At 45.5% G+C, this 16,603-nt stretch overlaps 1 long non-coding RNA gene across 6 annotated transcripts in view; it reads right to left on the bottom strand.

Moving 5' to 3' along the window:
• LOC130295372 (uncharacterized) overlaps positions 1-16,603 on the bottom strand; it is a 77,508-nt gene that overhangs the window by 33,624 nt on the left and 27,281 nt on the right. The window lies entirely within an intron of this gene.

Raw genomic sequence — 16,603 nt, 5'->3', positions numbered from 1 at the left:
CCAAATGAAATCCTGATGGGCAGCACAGTTCTCTAAGTTGGTGGCTTTGACTGAAATTATTCTCACTAAGAAAAGAGCAAAATAGAACAATGTATGATCTGACAAAGAAAGGTTTGTTCCATTCTCTGGATATAGGTGTTTATTGAATGAATTCTGAAAGTGTTACTAATCTTCCATTAAATGAGCACTGTCATTGCTATTGCACTGCTTATGGTAAATAAAAAAGATTTCTAATTTACTTTGTTTAAAAAAAAAAAATTCTATGTTTTATTTGTGTAAAAAAAAAAAAAAACTAGGTGTCTCCTTACTTGTCCTGACCCCTCTCTCTTGCACAGACTTTGTACTCCTGCTGGCCTGGCAGAAGTAGGGGGTAGGTGTGCAGCCTTAGCCAATCATAGCTCATCTCACACTGAACTGCTCTGGGCTGTGTGTAGCAGAATGAGGGAGGAAGTTCTCCCCTGTATGGCTTCAGATAATTTGATGCCTGCTGGGGAACGACCCTTCCGAGTCTGTGAATCTGACTGAGCAGAAAATACAGAGCAATATCAAGGTAGAAAACTAAAAAATAATACAAATAAAGTCAGGGGGTGGTTTATCATGATGGGGGCAGTTAACTGGGAGGATTCTAAAATTTTAAGGAAATCTGTCACCAATGTCACCTGCACTAACCTGTCGGTAAAGTCAGGTAGTGCAGGTGACACTGATGACAACGGTACTTACCTTGTCCCGTTCCGTGGTGGGGATCCCCGATAATCTTCTCCGTTAGCTCCAGTGCCGGCACCCAATTTGGGGCATGGGCGGAACTTAATGACGTCACCGCTGCTACGAGACCCAGCAGAGAGCTGCAGTGGCTTGGAGCATGGGCGGAGCTGAGTGATGTCACCGCTACTGCTCCCTGCTGGGCCCCGTTGTTACAGAACAGCATTGGTGACATCACTAAGCTCCGCCCGTGCCCCAAGCCGGGTGCCGGGACTGGAGCTAACGGACAAGATTACCGGAGATCCCTGCCACAGAACGGGACAATGTAGGTACCGTTGTCATCAGTGTCACCTGCACTACCTGTCGGTACCGACAGGTTAGTGCAGGTGACACTGGTGACAGATTTCCTTTAACAATATCCTGACAGGTACTCTTTAATCCCTTAATCCCGCATCATATCGCGACAGTCCCGGCGCTCATCAACGGCCGGGACCCGTGGCTAATACCACACATCGCCGATCGCGGCGATGTGCGGTATTAACCCTTTAGAAGCGGCGGTCAAAGCTGACCGCCGCTTCTAGAGCGAAAGTGACCAAGCTGCTCAGTCAGGCTGTTTGGGACCGCCTCTGTGAAATCGCGGCGTCCCGAACAGCTGACAGGACACTGGGATGGCCCTTACCTGCCTCCTCGGTGTCCGATCGGCGAATGACTGCTCCGTGCCTGAGATCCAGGCAGGAGCAGTCAAGCGCCGATAACACTGATCACAGGCGTGTTAATACACGCCTGTGATCTGTGTAAAAGTTCAGTGTGTGCAGTGTTATAGGTCCCTATGGGACCTATAACACTGCAAAAAAATGTTTAAAAAAAAGTGTTAATAAAGGTCATTTAACCCCTTCCCTAATAAAAGTTTGTATCACCCCCCTTTTCCCATAAAAAAAATAAAACAGTGTAAAAAAAATAAACATATGTGGTATTGCCGCATGCATAAATGTCCGAACTATAAAAATATAACATTAATTAAACCGTACGGTCAATGGCGTACGCGCAAAAAAATTCCAAAGTAAAAAAAAGCGCATTTTTGGTCACTTTTTATACCATTAAAAAATGAATAAAAAGTGATCAAAAAGTCCGATCAAAACAAAAATCATACCGATAAAAACTTCAGATCACGGCGCAAAAAATTAGTCCTCATATCGCCCTGTACGTGGAAAAATAAAAAAGTGATAAGGGTCAGAAGATGATTTTTAAACGTATACATTTTCCTGCATGTAGTTATGATTTTTTCCAGAAGTGAGACAAAATCAAACCTATATAAGTAGGGGATCATTTTAACTGTATGGACCTACAGAATAATGATAAGGTGTAAATTTTACCGAAATATGCACTACGTAGAAACGGAAGCCCCCAAAAGTTACAAAATGGCATTTTTTCTTCGATTTTGTCGCACAATGATTTTTTTTTCCGTTTCGCCGTGCATTTTTGGGTAAAATGACTAATGTCACTGCAAAGTAGAATTGGCGACGCAAAAAATAAGCCATAATATGGATTTTTAGGTGGAAAATTGAAGGGGTTATGATTTTTAAAAGATAAGGAGGAAAAAACGAAAGTGCAAAAACGGAAAAATCCTGAGTCCTTAAGGGGTTAATGTTAAAGGGGTTGTCCAATTTAGAAAATCCATTGTCATATATGATTTTCATTGTTAATTGTCAAGTTCTCTGTTCAGGATTCTCATTTCTTGGCCAGAGTTACAAGAAGTATCTGTCTGTCTCTCTCTGGAGGACTGCTCTGCCCCCAAATACACAACTCATTGATTTGAATGGGCACTGTGTAATTCTTCGTATCTCCTGTGGGGGCGCTGCAGAAAAGCTGAACAGGTTTCCTCTTATAATACAGGAGGACACTTTGTGATCAGATTATTTTCAAATTACCCTTCTAACTAATAAAAATCGTGGAGAACCCCTTTAATGAAGTTGTTGTTGACCTCTAAAGTCTTCTGCAAATCCAAAAATATGTATTTTAACCTTATTCACTTCGAACAGCTACATCAAGCACATAGACAGGGGCAGACACAGGGAAGGGTCCTTTGGTACAAACAGCATTACAGACCTTTGTGCCCCAATTGCTTATCCCAGAGCAACAATGCTGAGTATAATACTATGTGTTGTATGGAGCGAAGTGACATTAGGACGTGTTTATAGGTTTAACAGATTTTTTTGGCACAATTTTCTGCAACTAAAAACCAGTTCAGCTCATCTGAATAGGGTTGTTTCTCATCAAGAACATGGATATCTACAAACTCTATTGTAGCACTGGCAGCCAGTCCCTGTTGGCGTGCGGCACCTCCTGGGAGACACAGTTACCAGGTTATCTGTCGTCATCATGGGCCGTATCAGATCTCCTCTTCCCTTCATGCTCCTGCAGCCTCTGCAGGTTCCTGTGCTGCCCATAGAGTGCATTAGCCTTATGCCAACTTCTTAAAAAGCCAGAGTAGGCACTAAATTCGAACCCTAGCTAATCTCTGCTTTGGACCTTTATAAGAGGCAGCTCCACCTTACCTGAGCAATAAGGTTCCTTACCGTTTCAGAGAAAGAGTTATTCATATGCACTTCCAGTAAGAGAATATGACCTTAACCTGTTTCTCGACTTTGTTCCTGCCTACTCCATTGTACCATGTTTACTTCTCTTGTGTATGACCCGGCCCGATTGACTACGAACTTGTGTGTTCCACCTTAAAGGGGTATTCCAGGAAAAAACTTTTTCATATATATCAACTGGCTCCAGAAAGTTAAACAGATTTGTAAATTACTTCTATTAAAAAAATCTTAATCCTTTCAGTACTTATGAGCTTCTGAAGTTAAGGTTGTTCTTTTCTGTCTAAGTCCTCTCTGAGGACACCTGTCTCAGGAACTGTCCAGTTTAGAAGAGGTTTGCTATGGGGATTTGCTTCTAAACTGGGCGTTTCCCGAGACAGGTGTCATCACAGAGGATTTAGACAGAAAAGAACAACCCTAACTTCAAAAGCTCATAAGTACTGAAAGGATTAAGATTTTTTAATAGAAGTAATTTACAAATCTGTTAAACTTTCTGGAGCCAGTTGATAGAGTAAAAAGATGAAAATCCATGTAATCTACTTGACCTTTGGGAGTAACCTAAAGCCAAACCAGTTGGGTGGCACAGTGGGTCCACCCCTGTTACCCTATACACGTATTAGGATTAATAGAATGGTCATAGAATATTTATAAATCTGCAAAGATAACCTGAAATATAACCATACATTAGATGGGGGGGCATCCTCTGAGTGATTCGTCCAAGTATAATACCTGTAGCATGTCCAATGCTTGGTAGAGTAATAGTTGGATGTGTAGTAATATTTTTAAACACTTTTTGGTGGGTTGCATTGGAGATGCTCAGTTTTAGTGTGGGGTGATTGTACGGCTACACCTCAATTGGCAACGTTTTTTATTTAACACCAAGAAAATACTTAATCCAATACTGAAGTGAAGACTTATAACCAAATGTATATATTTTTGGGTTGCACAAAGCCAGAGTACCATACAAAAAAACATGGAGGCACCCTCCACAAGACATTGTATTACAGAGATATTAAAGGGTACCTGTCATCAAAAAACACTTTTTATATATTATAGATTAATGTATGCAGAATAACTTTACAATTGCATGTTATTAAAAAATATGCTTCTTTCTATTTAATTTTCCACTTTGAAGAAATGACCACTAGGGGTCTCCCTACCAGTCCTGGCAGCAAGCATTTCAGACTCATGCTGGAGTCCTAAACACTACGAGCTGCCAGTCTGCTTTGTTCACAAAGGAGAACACTCAGAGCTGCCAGCCTGCTTTGTTCACAGCCTGTTTGGCTGTGAACAAAGCAGGCTGGCAGCTCTGAGTGTTTAGGACTCCAGCATGAGTCAGAAATGCTTGCTGACAGGACTGATCGGGAAAAATACAATAGAAAGAAGCATATTTTCCATTAACATGCTATTGGAAAGTTATTCAACATTCATTCATCTAAAATATATCAAAAGTTTATTTGATGAGAGGTACCCTTTAAAAAGAGATTTAAAAGAAATATAAAAAGTAAAGCTCCAGCCATGAAGGAGTCAAATGAAACTTTTAAAAGTGAAGCTAAAACTTTTTGTTTTCCGACAGGTATTTTGTTGTTGTTGTGCTTTTAGACAAACAACCATAGGTATGCTGTTCGATAAAACCTTAAAGTGGGTAAACAGATGTGCCCTTTCTCTGTTTGGTTGGTTAAAAATAACAAAATTTAGCGCGGCTCGTTTCTGTGAAAGCTTTCATTTATCCCTGGTTTCTGATGGAAGTCATGACCATATCCGCAATGAAGCTTCAGGAAAAGATCTGAAATATAACAAAAGCAGAATTGGCCGTTTTGGCCATTTCTAAAGTTTGGTCTTTCTAAAGTTTTTGTCTTGTAGGAAATATCCAATATCCTTAATAATTTGAAATTCAAAATGATGTATTATCCTTACGATCTTGATAATAGAATCCGAAAAAACTTTTTTTCTTATCACTTTTGGTGCCCACTAAATGGGACAACTACAGCTGTACATTGATGGTTACAAATGCCCAAATATAGATGAATCCAAAGGAGAGTAGAAAACACCTGATCAGCAGCGCAAACCACCAGTCAGAGTCAGGGAGATGAAGTCATCCAAAGCTTTATTTGCCATACACAACGCATTTTGAGGCATTAGAGCCTCTTCATCAGATTAACAGGCTTAATATAAAACATGGTACATATACAAACATTTATACATGCAGTTTTGGTGCCCATTTCATAGGCTCCGCCCATTGGGTGTTTCATTGTAAAAACTGAGTAAGCATAATAGTAGAAAAGCAAATAAAGTAAAAATAAAATAATGACAAATGTATTAAAACATGATAAGAGCTGATTCCATGGTATCCCGGTAATAGTAGATATAGTGTGTACTAGTGTTGAGCGGCATAGGCCATATTCGAATTCGCGATATTTCGCGAATATATGGACGAATATTCGTCATATATTCGCTACATTCGCATATGCGTAATATTCGTGTACATTTTCGCATATGCGAACATTCGCATATATGAAAATTTACATGCGAGAAAATGCGCCTATGAAAAAATTCGCAAAAAAGAAAATTTAGTTTATGTTAAAATGCGCATATACGAAAAATTTTATACCAGAAAATTCGCATATCGGAAATTAGAATATGTGAAAATGCGTATATACGAAAAATGTCATACCAGAAAATTCGCACAAGGAAAATTAACATGCGAATATTTACAAAAAAAAAAAAAAGAAAATTTGTGTATGTGAAAATTCGCATATGCGGATATTTACATAGTCGAAAATTCATATATAAGAAAATTAGCATATGTGAAAATGAGCATAGGCTAAAATTTGCATAAGCGAAAAAAACGAATATTCGTAATTGCGAATATATAGTGCTATATTCGCGTATTCGCGAATGTGCGATATTCGAGAATAAAATTCGAATTGCGAATATTCGCGAGCAACACTAGTGTGTACAAGACAGAAATAGAGGAGCACATAAAATGCTCAGTGGGTGGAGCCTATGAAATGGCATGTATAAATGTTTGTATATGTACCATGTTTTACATTAAGCCTGTACATCTGATGAAGAGGCTCTAATGCCTCGAAACGCGTTATGTGTGGCAAATAAAGCTTTGGATGACTTCGTCTCCGTGCATCTGACTGGTGGTTTGCGCTGCTGACCCAGTGTTTTCTACTCTCCTTTGGATCTACTGTATGCTGTTCGGCACAGTCGCCTCCTTGCCGATCCCGGGAGCTGCACCAGCTACACTTATGCTGTCATTGTGGTTGTGTCTAATACACAACCCTATCAGGTGAGTAGACTGTGGGAACCTAATCAGGGTCTACAGCGTTTTGAATTTTCACCTTTATTTAAAGGGGAACTCCACTGGCCAGCCTTCTGGCTGCGTTCGGAACTAATGTCCCGAACGCTGTGCGCGCGCTGCGGGGGTCGGACACGCCCCCTCCCGACATCAGGCCATGGAAGGGGGCGTGGTGTCCGTTACCCCCCCCCCCCCCCTCCGATAGACTTGTATTGGGGGCGTGGACTGATGTCACTAGGGGGCATGTCTGACCCCTGCAGCGCACGCACAGCATTCGGAACTAAATGTTCCAAACTCAGCCGGAAGGCTGGCCAGTGGAGTACCCCTTTAGATGGTACTGCCCTATGAGGAGATCTGCCACCCCTTCTTTTTTAGAAACCCATTGCAAAATATAGATGGAAACAGCTTACACAACCCCATAGACTGGCAGGCAAAGCCCAAAAATTGTGATCAGCTGTATAATGATGGCCACAATTTATGTATAGTTGTGGCCACAGTTCCTATATAGGGACATTCATAGTCATCCTATATGTAGCCTTGACTGTCCAGGACTGTCTTACTGAATCTGGAATATTTGGGGGCTGTGCTTGCAGATGAAAACAGAGTCTAATCAAAGTGACGGCCATAGTCTTCTATTACAGTGTCCTTCATACACTGATAGCTAGTGCTTTTGTAACCTAACATTGGCCTTAAATATTAATGCCCCCATATAGTGCTGGGCACAGACAGATACTCCGATGGCCACGGATCCACCCCCATACACTAATGACCACAGATCCCAAATAGTGATGGTCAAAGTGATGGACTAAATAGTGACAGTCACAGCCTCAATAGTTTGATGACCAAAGCCACCAAATAGTGATTTTGACAACCCCATCCAGTGATGGCCATGAACCCAGTCCCATGTCCAGCATACAGTGGTGGCCAAAGCCTCTGTCACGATGCCGGCTGGCAGGTAGTGGATCCTCTGTGCCAGAGAGGGATTGGCGTGGACCGTGCTAGTGGATCGGTTCTAAGTCACTACTGGTTTTCACCAGAGCCCGCCGCAAAGCGGGATGGTCTTGCTGCGGCGGTAGTGACCAGGTCGTATCCACTAGCAACGGCTCAACCTCTCTGGCTGCTGAAGATAGGCGCGGTACAAGGGAGTAGACAGAAGCAAGGTCGGACGTAGCAGAAGGTCGGGGCAGGCAGCAAGGATCGTAGTCAGGGGCAACGGCAGGAGGTCTGGAACACAGGCTAGGAACATACAAGGAAACGCTTTCACTGGCACGATGGCAACAAGATCCGGCAAGGAAGTGCAGGGGAAGTGAGGTGATATAGGGAAGTGCACAGGTGATAACACTAATTGGAACCACTGCGCCAATCAGCGGCGCAGGGGCCCTTTAAATCGCAAAGACCCGGCGCGCGCGCGCCCTAGGGAGCGGGGCCGCGCGCGCCGGGACAGGACTGACGGAGAGCGAGTCAGGTACGGGAGCCGGGGTGCGCATCGCGAGCGGGCGCTACCCGCATCGCGAATCGCATCCCGGCTGGAGGCGGTATCGCAGCGCACCGGGTCAGTGGATCTGACCGGAGCGCTGCAGTGAGGAGAGTGTAGCGAGCGCTCCGGGGAGGAGCGGGGACCCGGAGCGCTTGGCGTAACAGTACCCCCCCCCTTGGGTCTCCCCCTCTTCTTAGAGCCTGAGAACCTGAGGAGCAGACTTTTGTCTAGGATGTTGTCCTCAGGTTCCCAGGATCTCTCTTCTGGACCACAACCCTCCCAATCCACTAAAAAAAAGGTTTTCCCTCTGACCTTTTTAGATGCCAGAATCTCTTTGACGGAGAAGATGTCCGAGGAGCCGGAAACAGGAGTGGGAGGAACAGATTTGGGAGAGAAACGGTTAATGATAAGTGGTTTAAGAAGAGAAACGTGAAAGGCATTAGGAATACGAAGAGAAGGAGGAAGAAGAAGTTTGTAAGAGACAGGATTAATCTGGCACAAAATTTTGAAAGGACCAAGATAGCGTGGTCCCAACTTATAGCTAGGGACACGGAAGCGGACATATTTAGCGGAGAGCCATACCTTGTCTCCAGGGGAAAAAATGGGAGGAGCTCTTCTTTTCTTATCCGCGAACTTCTTCATGCGTGATGAAGCCTGTAAGAGAGAATTTTGGGTCTCTCTCCATATGATGGAAAGATCACGAGAAATTTCATCCACAGCGGGCAGACCAGAGGGCAAGGGGGTAGGGAGGGGGGGAAGAGGGTGACGGCCGTACACCACGAAAAATGGGGATTTGGAGGAAGATTCAGAGACTCTGAAGTTATACGAGAATTCGGCCCATGGTAGAAGATCTGCCCAGTCATCCTGGCGGGAGGAAACAAAATGTCGTAAATAATCACCCAAGACCTGGTTAATTCTTTCTACTTGTCCATTGGATTGAGGATGATATGCAGAAGAAAAATTTAATTTAATCTTGAGTTGTTTACAGAGAGCCCTCCAGAATTTAGACACGAATTGGACGCCTCTATCCGAGACGATCTGCGTGGGCAACCCGTGAAGACGAAAAATGTGTACAAAAAATTGTTTAGCCAACTGAGGCGCTGAAGGAAGACCAGGAAGAGGGATGAAATGTGCCATTTTGGAGAATCGATCAACGACCACCCAAATAACAGTGTTGCCATGGGATGGGGGTAAGTCAGTAATAAAATCCATACCAATCAGAGACCAAGGCTGTTCGGGGACAGGCAGAGGATGAAGAAAACCAGCGGGCTTCTGGCGAGGAGTCTTATCCCGGGCACAGATAGTGCAGGCTCGCACAAAGTCCACAACATCCGTCTCCAGAGTCGGCCACCAATAGTAGCGAGAGATGAGTTGCACAGATTTCTTGATGCCCGCATGACCTGCGAGATGGGAAGAGTGGCCCCATTTGAGGATTCCGAGGCGTTGGCGTGGAGAAACAAAGGTCTTTCCTGGAGGAGTTTGCCTGATGGAGGCTGGAGAAGTGGAAATCAGGCAGTCAGGAGGAATGATGTGTTGCGGAGAGAGTTCAACTTCAGAAGCATCCGAGGAATGAGAGAGAGCATCGGCCCTAATGTTCTTATCGGCAGGCCGAAAGTGAATTTCAAAATTAAATCGGGCAAAGAACAGAGACCACCTGGCCTGGCGAGGATTCAGCCGTTGGGCAGACTGGAGGTAGGAGAGGTTCTTGTGATCGGTGTAAATAATAACTGGAAATCTTGATCCCTCCAGCAGATGCCTCCATTCCTCAAGTGCTAATTTAATGGCTAGAAGCTCTCGATCCCCGATGGAGTAGTTTCTCTCCGCCGGAGAGAAGGTCCTAGAAAAAAAACCACAAGTAACAGCATGCCCGGAAGAATTTTTTTGTAGAAGGACAGCTCCAGCTCCCACAGAGGAGGCATCAACCTCCAATAGGAAGGGTTTAGATGGGTCAGGTCTGGAGAGCACGGGAGCCGAAGAAAAGGCAGACTTGAGCCGTTTAAAGGCGTCTTCCGCTTGAGGAGGCCAAGACTTGGGATCGGCATTTTTTTTGGTTAAAGCCACGATAGGAGCCACAACGGTAGAAAAATGTGGAATAAATTGTCTGTAATAATTGGCGAACCCCAAAAAACGTTGGATAGCACGGAGTCCGGAGGGGCGTGGCCAATCTAAGACGGCAGAGAGTTTGTCTGGATCCATTTGTAGTCCCTGGCCAGAGACCAAGTATCCTAGGAAAGGAAGAGATTGGCATTCAAACAGACATTTCTCTATTTTGGCATAGAGTTGATTGTCACGAAGTCTCTGAAGAACCATACGGACATGCTGGCGGTGTTCTTCTAGATTGGCAGAAAAAATCAGGATATCGTCCAGATATACAACAACACAGGAGTATAAAAGATCACGAAAAATTTCATTAACAAAGTCTTGGAAGACGGCAGGGGCGTTGCACAGGCCAAAGGGCATGACCAGATACTCAAAGTGTCCATCTCTGGTGTTAAATGCCGTTTTCCATTCATCCCCCTCTCTGATGCGGATGAGATTATAAGCACCTCTTAAGTCCAGTTTGGTAAAGATGTGGGCACCTTGGAGGCGATCAAAGAGTTCAGAGATGAGAGGTAGGGGGTAGCGGTTCTTAACCGTGATTTTATTAAGACCGCGGTAGTCAATGCAAGGGCGTAGAGAGCCATCTTTTTTGGACACAAAGAAAAATCCGGCTCCGGCAGGAGAGGAGGATTTACGGATAAAGCCCTTTTTTAAATTTTCCTGGACGTATTCAGACATGGCAAGAGTCTCTGGGGCGGACAGAGGATAAATTCTGCCCCGGGGTGGAGTAGTGCCCGGGAGGAGGTCGATAGGACAATCATAAGGCCTGTGAGGAGGTAGAGTCTCAGCTTGTTTTTTGCAAAAAACATCCGCAAAGTCCATATAGGCCTTAGGGAGACCGGTTACGGGAGGAACCACAGAGTCACGGCAAGGGTTACTGGGAACCGGTTTTAGGCAGTCCTTGGAACAAGAGGGCCCCCAACTCTTGATCTCCCCAGTGGACCAATCCAGGGTTGGGGAGTGAAGTTGAAGCCAGGGAAGTCCAAGGAGAATTTCAGAAGTGCAATTGGGAAGGACCAAAAGTTCAATCCTCTCGTGATGAGGTCCGATGTGCATTAGAAGGGGCTCCGTGCGGAAACGTATGGTACAGTCCAATCTTTCATTGTTTACACAATTGATGTAGAGGGGTCTGGCGAGACTGGTCACCGGGATGTTGAACCTGTTGACGAGAGAGGCCAAAATAAAATTTCCTGCAGATCCAGAGTCCAAGAAGGCCACAGCAGAGAAGGAGAAGGCAGATGCAGACATCCGCACAGGCACAGTAAGACGTGGAGAAGCAGAGTAGACATCAAGGACTGTCTCACCTTTGTGCGGAGTCAGCGTACGTCTTTCCAGGCGGGGAGGACGGATAGGACAATCCTTCAGGAAGTGTTCGGTACTAGCACAGTACAGGCAGAGATCCTCCATGCGGCGTCGTGTCCTCTCTTGAGGTGTCAGGCGAGACCGGTCGACCTGCATAGCCTCCACGGCGGGAGGCACAGGAACAGATTGCAGGGGACCAGAGGAGAGAGGAGCCGGGGAGAAGAAACGCCTCGTGCGAACAGAGTCCATATCCTGGCGGAGCTCCTGACGCCTTTCGGAAAAACGCATGTCAATGCGAGTGGCTAGGTGAATGAGTTCATGTAGATTAGCAGGGATTTCTCGTGCGGCCAGAACATCTTTAATGTTGCTGGATAGGCCTTTTTTAAAGGTCGCGCAGAGGGCCTCATTATTCCAGGATAATTCTGAAGCAAGAGTACGGAATTGTACGGCATACTCGCCAACGGAAGAATTACCCTGGACCAGGTTCAACAGGGCAGTCTCAGCAGAAGAGGCTCGGGCAGGTTCCTCAAAGACACTTCGAATTTCCGAGAAGAAGGAGTGTACAGAGGCAGTGACGGGGTCATTGCGGTCCCAGAGCGGTGTGGCCCAAGACAGGGCTTTTCCAGACAGAAGGCTGACTACGAAAGCCACCTTAGACCTTTCAGTGGGAAACTGGTCCGACATCATCTCCAGGTGCAGGGAACATTGGGAAAGAAAGCCACGGCAAAACTTAGAGTCCCCATCAAATTTATCCGGCAAGGATAGTCGTAGACCAGAAGCGGCCACTCGCTGCGGAGGAGATGCAGGAGCTGGCGGAGGAGATGATTGCTGAAGCTGTGGTAGTAACTGCTGAAGCATAACGGTCAGTTGAGACAGCTGTTGGCCTTGTTGCGCTATCTGTTGCGACTGCTGGGCGACCACCGTGGTGAGGTCAGCGACAACTGGCAGAGGAACTTCAGCGGGATCCATGGCCGGATCTACTGTCACGATGCCGGCTGGCAGGTAGTGGATCCTCTGTGCCAGAGAGGGATTGGCGTGGACCGTGCTAGTGGATCGGTTCTAAGTCACTACTGGTTTTCACCAGAGCCCGCCGCAAAGCGGGATGGTCTTGCTGCGGCGGTAGTGACCAGGTCGTATCCACTAGCAACGGCTCAACCTCTCTGGCTGCTGAAGATAGGCGCGGTACAAGGGAGTAGACAGAAGCAAGGTCGGACGTAGCAGAAGGTCGGGGCAGGCAGCAAGGATCGTAGTCAGGGGCAACGGCAGGAGGTCTGGAACACAGGCTAGGAACATACAAGGAAACGCTTTCACTGGCACGATGGCAACAAGATCCGGCAAGGAAGTGCAGGGGAAGTGAGGTGATATAGGGAAGTGCACAGGTGATAACACTAATTGGAACCACTGCGCCAATCAGCGGCGCAGTGGCCCTTTAAATCGCAAAGACCCGGCGCGCGCGCGCCCTAGGGAGCGGGGCCGCGCGCGCCGGGACAGGACTGACGGAGAGCGAGTCAGGTACGGGAGCCGGGGTGCGCATCGCGAGCGGGCGCTACCCGCATCGCGAATCGCATCCCGGCTGGAGGCGGTATCGCAGCGCCCCGGGTCAGTGGGTCTGACCGGAGCGCTGCAGTGAGGAGAGTGTAGCGAGCGCTCCGGGGAGGAGCGGGGACCCGGAGCGCTTGGCGTAACAGCCTCCATATACTGACAGCCAAAGCCTCCGAATGTTCATGGTCACAGCCCACATACAGTCTTCACATAGAAGTCCCTCGATACAGCCCTGATTCCATGATGTTGCTTGTAGGCCAGTATCCAAATGGCCAAAACTTTAAAAGAAAGTGTATTATAAACATAATTTTTTTAACATTATGATCATATAACTTAATGTTCTAGTCATGTTTTTGTACCTAGACCCTTTAACCATGACAAGGGGACATCCTCTACCAGGTTCCACCATCATCACAGTGAACGTCCTTTACTATAAGAAAAGTGGGGGGGGGGTTTAACAAAATTTGTGTGGAGAAAAAGCGGTATAGTTGCCCATAGCAACCAATCAGATACCTTTCATTATTTAGAGGTCCTTTTAAAAATTAAAGAAGCAATCTGCTTGGTTGCTATGGGCAACTACACCGCTTTTTCTCCACACAGATTTTGAAACTTTCTGCCATACAATATTGTGATGGTCGATTCATTGAACCAAAGGGTCCTAGATGCCTTTCATGAAAAACGTAACATCACAAGCTATGGTTACTAGATATCGGGAGGGTGGGGGGGGGGGATTTATTCTGCCATATTTGAAGTGAGGAAATAGCACAGAATAGGGCAGTTGGCATCTGTCTCATAAGGGTTTTTGGCCTTCTTCTGGATCAACACAATAGGTTATGAATTGAACTTGATGAACCCAAGTATGGAAACTTATCAACTATGTTACTAGATGACTATTCTTATGGGTAGGAAAGCTATTTTAAAAACATTACAGAAAGTGACAATTTCTTTAAGTAATGGTTACTCCCCCCCCCCCCCCCCATTCCCTTCATCCATCCCCTCCCCTCCTTGGATGAGTCGGAGGGACATGAGCATTTTTCAACCATACTATGTAACTATTGTGTCCAATATTCCTACTCCTCCTTGACGATTCCAGGGCGCTGCCAGGCAGCGCCCTGGAATCCTCAAGAAGGAGTAGGAGTATTGGATATTGTCTAACGCCTTGGAGCGGATGAGAAAAGAGCAGCAGCCTGGTCTCCCATTAAAGGGGTTATCTACCATAAGGTGATTTTAGTACATACCTGCCAGACAGTAATGGACATTATTAGGAAGGATCTGTACTTGTGTTGGGGCTAAATGGCTGTGTTGTGAGATTACCATAAAGCTGTGGCTATATAAGTTCCCTCCCTCCAACTACAAATCCCATGATTCCCTCTTTGTAAATGTGAGGTCACTTTTCTCCCTCCCACACATCGGCCACCCACCCATAGAAACACAAATGAGCTGCATTCCATTCAAAACACCAGTGTTTTCTATCTAGGTTGCCTTAAGCTGTGGCAAAAATACAATTAGTTGCAGAATGATCTGATCTGATGCTGAATACTACAGAAGAAATTCTTTTCTATTTGGAACACAGAGCTTTCTGCTGAATCATGAGCATAGTGCTCTCTGCTGACATCTCTGTCCATTTTAAGAACTGTCCAGAGTAGGAGAAAATTCCTTATAGCAAACATGTGCTGCTCTGGACAGAGATGTCAGCAGAGAGCACTGTGCTCGTGATGTCAGCAGAGAGCTCTGTGTTCCAAAAAGAAAAGAATTTCCTCTGTAGTATTCAGCAGCTGATAAGTACTGGAGGGATTAGGATTTTTTAATAGAAGTTATTTACAAATCTGTTTAACTTTCTGGCACCAGTTGATTAAAAAAAAAAAAAAAAGTTTTCCACCGGAGTACCCCTTTAAGGATACCTTTAAGTGTGTGCAATCTCAATTTCACAATTTCAGCAGCCAAAGATGACAAAAAAACAAAACAAAACACATTAACTTCCTCCTATCCCCCCCCCCCCACATATCCATATTAGTATTACAGTTTTCTTGACCTTTGCAGTCTGCATTTTCGACTTCCCCGTTCGGCAAACACCGATAAATCTTGTCAGATTTAATGCAGATGTAAAACATAGTTATTACCATCTTTACTCCATAAAAGACGGACTGATACAATGTTATTATGGACGCGCAATTTATCCTGATTGCAAAGAAGATGAAATAACCGCGAGAGGAGTGGAAGACTAGGGCAGAGAATACATTTTTCCTGACGTGGCACATTGAGGAGGCAGGCGGATTCCAGGCGAGGTGCAATGGCAGCGTTTGATTGATTTACTGCTAGAGAAACCCCAAAGGTTAATTTGTTTGTATTTGATTCTGTTCCGGGGAAACATTTAGACTTGGTGGAGCTCGGATTTAACATTTGGCAGAATTACTTGCTACTGCAGTTCTTTAAAATGTATGTGCTGCCTCATGCTAAAAAGTCACCACTGCATAAACACAAATGACTATTCCCATTAATACGGGACTTGCTCACATTTATCTATTGGAAAACGGTTATTCATGGAAGGCATCTCGTGGCGCTTTGATGGTTCTAATGATAATGAGAGTTCCTTCCTTCTTTCCTTCTTTCTTTCTTTTTTTCTTTCTTTTTATTTTTTTTTTTTGCACAGAATACTTTGTTCTTAGGGAATCTTTATGAGAAGGCACAGTCAACAAATCATAAAGTACTGGGAACATTAGTGAGGTAGAGAGGTCTATGTGAAAGATGTATCTCATCAGGGGTAAAGCTATGGAGGTGCAGCCAAATCCAGGGCCTGGTACTGCAGGGGTAACTCACCAGTAATATAAATGTTCTGGGATAGGTTGGGGTATCTGTTGCAGAATTCATTTTGGGGCCTACAAACAAATTCTATTAAAGTGTACCTGTTGTTTGCAAAAACTTTTATAGATAATACCTTTATATGTATATTTGATATATACATTGGTTAAAACATTTGCATATTTTTTTGGGGGGAAATTATGTCCCTGCACCTATTGCCTGTGTCTCTCTGTGCAAAGACAAAATACAGGAAGGGAGGACAGGACAAGCAGAGCTCTGTCTACTATGTGAGTTGGGGGCATGTTATTGTCCTCAGTGTACAGAGCCCTGCTTGTCCTCAGTGTACAGAGACCTGCTTGTCCTCAGTGTACAGAGCCCCGCTTGTCCTCAGTGCACAGAGCCCCGCTTGTCCTCAGTGTACAGAGCCCTGCTTGTCCTCAGTGTACAGAGCCCTGCTTGTCCTCAGTGTACAGAGCCCCGCTTGTCCTCAGTGTACAGAGCCCCGCTTGTCCTCAGTGTACAGAGCCCCGCTTGTCCTCAAGGTACAGAGCCCCGCTTGTCCTCAGTGTACAGAGCCCCGCTTGTCCTCAGTGTACAGAGCCCCGCTTGTCCTCAGTGTGTAGAGCCCTGCTTGTCCTCAGTGTGCAGAGCCCTGCTTGTCCTCAGTGTAGAGAGCCCCGCTTGTTCTCAGTGTACAGGGCCCCGCTTGTTCTCAGTGTACAGAGCCCTGCTTGTCCTCAGTGTACAGAGCCCTGCTTGTCCTCAGGGAACAGAGCCCTGCTTGTC

Source organism: Hyla sarda, chromosome 11 (assembly GCF_029499605.1).
Source record: "Hyla sarda isolate aHylSar1 chromosome 11, aHylSar1.hap1, whole genome shotgun sequence".
Classification (NCBI taxonomy): Eukaryota; Metazoa; Chordata; class Amphibia; order Anura; family Hylidae; genus Hyla; species Hyla sarda.
The sequence above is the reverse complement of the archived record's forward strand: the minus strand, read 5'-3'. Positions and strand labels throughout refer to the sequence as shown.